Source organism: Neltuma alba, unplaced genomic scaffold (assembly GCF_004799145.2).
Source record: "Neltuma alba isolate B1F8T4 unplaced genomic scaffold, ASM479914v2 tig00013391_pilon, whole genome shotgun sequence".
Taxonomy (NCBI): Eukaryota; Viridiplantae; Streptophyta; class Magnoliopsida; order Fabales; family Fabaceae; genus Neltuma; species Neltuma alba.
Window position 1 is genome coordinate 122 of NW_021637651.1, and position 8562 is coordinate 8683.

Genomic DNA, 8562 nt, shown 5'->3' on the forward strand with positions numbered 1-8562 from the left:
GTGAAGATGGATGAGGTTAGAACGCTTGCTTAAGAACGTATATGATATGATGGCTACTACTATGAACTTTGTGTTTCTTTTTCTCTTTTGCTACTCTGCGTTTGATCGGAATAAGAAAGATGATCATCGGCATCTTTTGATAGGTTTCTGAATTATTTGTTACTAATCAATTATAATGCTTCTTCATCATCTGGCATGTATTTTCACCTTTCGACCTAAACATCTCATGCTCGCATGTTTCTTTGTTTTTGTTTCCAATTATTTTTTATTATTATTATTTTTTACTTTATGCTCCTCCAGTCCTAAATATAAGACTCCCTTTTGTAGTATAAATTACACTATAAAGTGGGTCTTATTAAGACCGGAGAAGTATATTTTCTATAGATGTACTTGACCATGGCTTTACTTTATTCTTGAAATGATCGATGGGATCATTGATTAGACTTTGAATAGTGATGAAGTTGAAGCTGATGATGGATGAAGGGGGCATCTTGTGGCTTAGAAATTCGGGGTTTCTTTCAACTCATCATAAGCTCTCAGAACCATTGAACCAAGGGTTATTTTGCCTACATCGTGCCTCAATGACCTTCTTCTTTTCGTCCAGAATAAAAGCCAATACCGACGAATTGCCGGGTTTTGTAAGTGATTAGGGCTGAAATTTCCCATACTAGCTAGGGATGATCGTATATTTATTTATGCTGGTTCTAGAAATGGAAAATTTATTATATTCAATAACGAAACATCTTTTATATCCACTCCGGGGCCATCATCACTCTTCCTTAAATGTATCCAGATAGGATTCATGCATCTGCATTTAGATCACATCACTGCATTCAAAATTCATGGCTAAGCTAAGATTGTTCAGCATCTGTGTTGTCAGACTCCGAGTCTAAAAACAAACAAGAATATATGGCGATCGCTATTAATGCTTTCCCTGATATTTTTGTTTGGTCACTTAAAATGGATTAAGACATTCTGGTATATATATGAACTTGAGCAAACGACACTCACAGCACATGGAAACAAAATGAGAAAACCATTTGCGAGATGATCTCGACGAGTGAAAAGTGACTACTTTTCTCTTTGAATTTTTGAGACTTCGCTTTGTCGCAAGATTCTGCTCACCTTACGAGCACACACACAAATTGAGTAAATTATATATTATATAGACTCTGCTAAGGCATGCATGTGTACATACTTTGTTGTTTGTTCCAGTCGAAGATGTCTGTGATGCGTTTGGAGTAGTCTCTCTCTCATCTCCTCTCTCTCCTCTCTCTCTCTCTCTCACTCGTTTTTTTGGATGAGATCAAAGTGCAGACACTTTTGACATCCCCCACCCACGTGTTGTAGGCTCAAAACGAGTCGCCCGAAGACAAAATCAAAAGCATACTTCGGCAGAATGGGGGATTTCGGATTTCTCTATCTGTCCATGCCTCCATGTGTGCACCAAGGTTTCTGCACTTCACTTCTGCCACACTGACTCTGACTCTCTCTTCTCCCTAAGAATTATTATTATTATTATTATTATTTTAGTTTTCTATGTTTGATTGAAAGCATTGAGTGCTTCCAAAGGCAGTACTCTGAGAGTCACTCAGTGATAAGCCCTTGGCTACATGTCACTCGTGCAAAGTTCAGCATTTTCCCATTAAAATATGCTTCCAATTATTTTCGTCGCCCCTCTTACAATGTTATTAATATTGATTTTGATTGCCTCCTATTCTTATCTCTCTGAGTTGATTAAGGGTCATCACTTTATTAGAAAATCTAGGGGAAACGTGGCATGATAGATACTTTGGAGCTACAGAGAAACATTATCAATATATATTGACCTTTGGTGTTGGGTTCTGTGATCTGACGAGAAATATTTATATAAATATATATTTTTTCTATTCAAAAGCGCTTGGGTATTTTGTTTAATCGAATTAATCTGTTAGATTGACTTAAGTTAAACCAATTATGACATGAAGAGCAGTATGCTATTATAACTACAACTATCTTTTTTATTCCCTTAGCCACTATTTATATACCTTTCTTCCTAAAGCTGTTGGAGAATTGAACTTTAAACTAATTACAGTTGAAGTGAGTTTAATTGGCGAAGTCGATCTTCTCACGTCAAAAATAGAGTTTGAATTTACACCCTTGAGAGTTGTATAAATTAAATGATTCTTATCTATTAGATCAACCTCCATTAATTAGATTATTTATACATATTCTCTTTTTATTAGTTTTAATTTAAGATATTCCTTTAATTCCAATTGAAATTCAAAAACAACTTTTTCAATTTTGAAAATTCTTGATTAGCATTAATATTAATCTAATTAAGCTGAACCTCATCAGTAATAATTAATTCGCCATACCTCGGATCAATTTGAAAAAGGTTGGTCCCCAATTCTTAATTTACTAGGAAAAAGAGAGCTCTTGAGTCTTGATTGATTTCCGACGGGGCGAAGCCGATGGCCAATGGATTGTCTTCAACTAATCTTTATTAAATTAATTTGAAACTTAAGGATAGGCATTAGTCAGCGCATGGCTATGATTCAAAGATTTTAATAACCTGCAAACTGGCTGTAAGTTAATTTGCTTTCTTTATTAGATATAAGTACAACTATATGCATCCTCTTTTCAAAATTATAACACATTTTTTTACTCCTTCCATATTTAAAAATATAGGACATTTCGGTGTTTTATAAGAATGACTGTTGAAGGTTTTCCTTAATAAGTCCCTCTATCATATAAGAGTATAGACATCTGACGTCGAAAGAGTAAGTAATTTTTAATAACGTTAACTGTTTTCTTGCTGAATTTAGAACAGAGGAGTAGTAGTTATGAACTTATGGTATATCAGTTACAAGGAGTCGCAAATTAAGAGGCGAGTTTATTAAGAAATTTTTTTTTTTTGTTTCAAGTTCCAACCATTTAGATAATGAGCTTTTCTAAATAAAAAATTATTGTTGTTAATTTTTTGTTAGCATGTTTTTTTAATATTTTATGTATTGTAATTGGATAGAAAAGAAAACAAAAACCGAGAACGTTGATGCATGTACGTCTTAATTTCTCCACGCACATAACCCACTGTCAAATATTGGCAATAAGTTATCCGTCCCATGACGCAGCACATTGATCTGTATATTCTACAATTTACTCTACGCAAAAAGCAGGTGAACAATAAATGGTTTATTTAATTCATCTTATCCTGTCATGATTTAAGTATAATATTGTATATATAGTATATAGTACCTCAGGAGAACATCATCTCAGGAATGCATGTAACTGTTTTAAATACATTTCCTTCCACATATAATGGAATTGAGTCAATTGTAGTTGCATTGCATAAAGGTGTTGGGATATTATTTAATTATTTAAAGTAATAAAAAGAACCTAAAAAATGATATATTCTAACATAATATATTTAATAGCTGAGACATAATGAATGGGTAATTCGTTAAACAATTATAGCAATAAACAAAAAACGAGGCGACATGTGGGATTTTAATTAATTAATTCAGTTGAATTATTCAATTCACCCCGTCCACTACTTTCACTACTCTTCACCTCATCCAATCTTTCAAGACAAGAAAACTTGATAAAGGATTTTGTCTTTCCTCCTTTTAGCTACTAACTGTCCAGCAAGAAACCGTAAAGGAAGAGCTCATCAATCTGACCTTTACAATGGAGAATCTTTCTGTCCAACTCAGACATGCTTTGTCACTGCCCTGTACAGTTTCGCAACTTTTACATCACATACATAATTTAAATGTGTCCATAATCAAGATGGAATTGAAATACATATGATAGCTACTCACGCAATAATAACCAAACAGTAAAACGCACAAATCCATTGAACGTACTTCTCCACTTAATTTTCCTTTGAAATTAAAAAAGTCATGTCATTAAGAATATTTCAAGAACAAATTATTAAAGGATTGGAGCAGAACAGAAGGCTCATATCTAAAACAAATGAAAAGATGTAGGGGTAAGCTTGGGGCAAAAGAAGTCTTATTTCTTTCTTTTTTTCCTTCGATTTTCTAAGGAAAAAGATAAGTGGGCGATTCTTTATTTGTAGTAAACCTTGATGAGAAGTCTATATAATATCCAGGAGCAGTTTGAAAATCGCTTAGTTTTTGGTGGTTGCATGTTCCGTAGTTTTATTTGAACATAGGTTATTGTAGATTTACAGAGTCCACTAACGGCAAGCCATGGCGTTATTGTTCATCATAATATTATACGGTCCTAATTATAAGACCCAATTGAGGAGATTAAGAAGTGTAAGTGGTTATTTATAATAAATAATGTTATTCCTAATATCCTTGCTAATTAAGTCTAAAACTATCATTATGGATTATCTTGGAAAAAAATGTAATATAAAGATGGATGGTCTTATAATTAGGGTCAAATGGGTCTATAATAAGGACCGGAGTATGTTTTATAAGTGGTCCTGGCCATTGTTATTTTCCTTGGTCTCTACGAAAGGATAAGCTCGCAAGGGTGAGTTTTTAATTTGGTATCACCATCCTCTCTTGTTTGTTTGTAGGAGGATATGATTTATTGGGGGATAGATGGATCTGGCTAGAGACTTTCTATTCTATTACGCATATTCTTTGCTCTTTCCTCTTCTATTGGTTTATTGAAATTATGGTGTCTACTTTTAGTTTTTCTCCCCTTATGACGTTTAGTGGGAAGTGCTTGCACAAGTTTGCATACATATCTACCTTTAGATTTTGCTTATGATTAATGCAACCAACGTATGATTTAGGGAAGTCTTGTGCTTAAACAAGATCATGTGTGCAAAAAGTGTTGGACGTTTCATCCAGGCGTTTGTTTCAAAAAGGAATTATTTTAGTGACCTAAGAATTATTAAGAGTTTGATTTGAAGTTAATTTTTCAATTATGAGATTAATATAGATTATAGTGTTCAGCCTCCTATACTTCTGTTCCCCAACTTGTTCAGGATGGGTTTACTTAATTTTGAGGGACATTCATGCAAACAAAATGAAAAGCAATATTAAGCACACAGTTCATAGAAAGAGATACCCAATTAAATAAAAGCATTCCAATGGAGAATTACTAAATTTGATTTTGATGTCAATGGATTTTAATGAATCAAAGTAAAGTTCTTCCAAGACCAAATTATCGCAGTTTAAATATATATTATGGGCAAGGACGATGTTTCTCAGAGCATTGTAATTCAAAATTCAATAAATTAAATGGTTTTCACATGATCGAGTTCATCATAAGCTATCCAAAAGTTCATGTGGTTAGCACTCGGTAATTTCCCTCTTTACTAGAAATAAAGCAAGAGTTGTGTCAGTCAAATTGTCTTTGTGAGAGCAAGGATATGTCCAAAGTTGATATTAAAGTTATAACCAATACTTTAATTAATTAATTAATTAATTGGAGAACTCATATAATGTGATGGATGAAGCCGTAGTTAAAAGGATGTTATATATATTAACCTTGAAGGGATCCAAGAGAGGCACATCGCAGCCCGTAGGCCCCATCTTCACATGGATTCACGTGTCATAGTTCCTAATCCCTTGATTATTTAATGTCAATATTGTTTGCAACTTGGACACAACACTCCAAAGCTAAAGTCACACTATGGACCCCTTTTAATCTAATAATTACATGCTCTCTCAATAATATTATAATGCACTGTATGATTCATTTGATATCTACTATCAAATTAATGAATAATATATATATATCTTTCTTAACTAAACAAAATATATACTAATTATCCCCCCCCAAGAAAAAGTATACTTTAGCCTGTATATATATGTCATAATTTGATTAAGAAATTTCATTGAAAAACTTATGAATATATTTGTCATAATATATATATAGCTAGTGCCTTCCTGTGCAAGACCATTAAAAACAAAAATATAAATCTATGTAATCTATACTTTTGTTCTATTTGCCTTTCCAAGTGTAAGCATGCCACCACTTGCAACTACTTATCAATCTTTTTCTGTGAGACTATACTGTGAGGAGGCAGTATCAACTCCAATTATAATGAAAGGAATCGACGAAGCTAGCATTAATGAAATGTCCACCACCAATTAAACCCCTTTTCCATCAAAAGTAAGAGTGAGATTGATTAAATTGGAATTAATTAATTGTTAATGGTGGGGTTTGCTTCAAACATCACCCGAGAGAAATCCCGGAAAATGTTGGCTTTACTTTCTAAGCCCTATTGTTGATTCTTGTCATGGAGTACACGTCATCCTTCTTCTACCTAAATAAATGCAGTTTAACCTAATTTTCAATTAATTTATAATTTCTTATGGTTTTTTTTTCCTCCTGTTAAAAAGCAAATAATTGGCATATACATCAAATTTAAAGTGAACAACAGTATTCGTAACATATATAGAAAATATGGTTTCAGATTTTACATTAAAATATATATATATATATATATATAGATTAATGGGACACTATATGCTGATACAATGAGGTCAGTATTTTATGATCTTGCATAGCTACTAATGAACCAATTAAGTTAGAGTGGGAACTCAATAATTTCAAGCTTACAAGCAAGTTCCCTCGGAATCAAGATTTGAAAAAATGGATGAGAATGTATTTTCAAATGTCATTCAATTATGATATACTTTTCTTATGACTGCAGCTTATACGACTTTATTCCAGATTTCACTTTATTCTCGAGCATCATCATGTCATTGATACGGGTTTCTGTTTGATGGGATTATATTATATATATCGGCGTAGATGGATAGCGTCAAATTAAAAAAATAATTAAGTAAATAATAGCAACATTTGAGAATGATGATAATGCAGCAACAGCATACTGAGGGAAAAAAAAGATCGGAAATTAGATCAGATCGATCATTCTCTGGGCAAACCTGGGGCAAGTTAATCAGGACTATACATAATTTTTTTACAATGAAGAAATCAAAAAAAGAAAAGAAAAGAAAAGAGTATTATAAAGATAAAATCTCTCCTGAGTCATGTACAGGAGAAAGATGAACCTATTAACTTGATCAAACAGAGGTCACAAACAGACATAGAGGAAATTATTAAGAAAAAAGCAAAATTTACGAGGAAAATGTGCATATGTGCGTACGCTAGCTGTATTTTTTAATGACATGTGATAAAGATAATTTTGTATTGAAATAATTGTTCTCACACTCATTCTTGCATAATGAACATTTTTCTAAAATAATAGATTAAGCATGTTAAATTTTTACTGCTAACTGAATCATATATATATATATATATAAAAGAGTATAATTTTGAGTTTTTACTAAAATTAATTATGACTTGACTTAGTTAATTCCTCAACGATTTGTGCTTGTGCGGTTATATATATTATGTTGTCAGAAATTTGGGTTAACTAACGCTTGTGAGCAAAAAGAAACTGTTGTCGCGTCTTACCCGGACTTCGGCTGAGAACCATGTTACAAAAATGTCCACTTGTGAAAAATGAGAAATGCACCAGCCGGGAATCGAACCCGGGTCTGTACCGTGGCAGGGTACTATTCTACCACTAGACCACTGGTGCTCGACAGTGGGGCTTCTCGCAATTATATGTCCCTATTTATGTCATTATCCTTTTTTTTCCCCCCCCACACGAAAATGGCAGAACATGATTCGACTTATCAAGTCCAAGAAGACGTATTTTATGATAGAGCCACTACTCCATATGCAGTTGTCTGAAGATAGAGTGATGATGTTTATTTTCAATGCGGTCATACAAGAGTGAGGCTAGGACACTTCAGCATGCGCCTTTTTCTGCATGCTTAAATAATATCATCACTTGCTATAAATCCTCAGTTCCTCCAGCAATCTAATTAATAATCTCTCTAGTAAAAAGCGACAAGCTAGGATTATATATTTTGGACTCTATTTATCTTTCACTGTGCTCCTCATGTGAGTAACATGTAGATCAATAGGTGTTAGATCGGTTACGAGATTAAAAAATTTATGTCTCTATTTCAATCTCTAATTTATTAACGCAGCTTCTCAGTGCTCAGGGGATAAAAAGTTCTCTTCTCCTAGAAAGGATAAACATATAAATAATTGAACAGATAGTGCTTTCTCGTTGACATTGCACTTAATTAATTACCATGTGAATAAGCAATAGTTATAGATTAATTCTTTATCTTATGATTGCCTTTGCTCCGCATGATATGCCTCCCCATATATATTTAATTAGATCAATATTGATAAATTTGCTCTTAAATCGGTTTGATTATATTGTATATAAGCTTTCCATTTTCTAGAATCTGTAGTGAAGTGAAATTCAAAGGGGTGGCAAGAAACTTCGTTGAAATGATTTAAATTTGCATGAAATTAACCAAAGCTTCATAATTTTAGTTTACACGTTGCTTGTGTATACGGAAATTTAAAGCAAGATGTTTAATTATAATACAAACAGAAGCGATCAACATAATAAACAACATATATTGATACGAATTATGAGTGATGTTTGAATTCCACTGGGTGCAAAAAGGACATGAGAAAGCTCCAAGATTTGCCAGCTTATAAACGTTGTTAAATATGTTGACATCTTTGAACGCTGTGTATGTGTTGGGTTTTTCAAAC

General features: G+C 32.9%; 1 non-coding gene across 1 annotated transcript; it reads right to left on the reverse strand.

Annotated features, from left to right (window-relative positions):
• Positions 1-7448: 7448 nt before the first annotated feature.
• Positions 7449-7519, reverse strand: TRNAG-GCC (transfer RNA glycine (anticodon GCC)). Its single transcript has one exon. It is a non-coding gene; the product is annotated as a tRNA-Gly (tRNA).
• Between the last annotated feature and the right edge of the window lie 1043 nt (positions 7520-8562).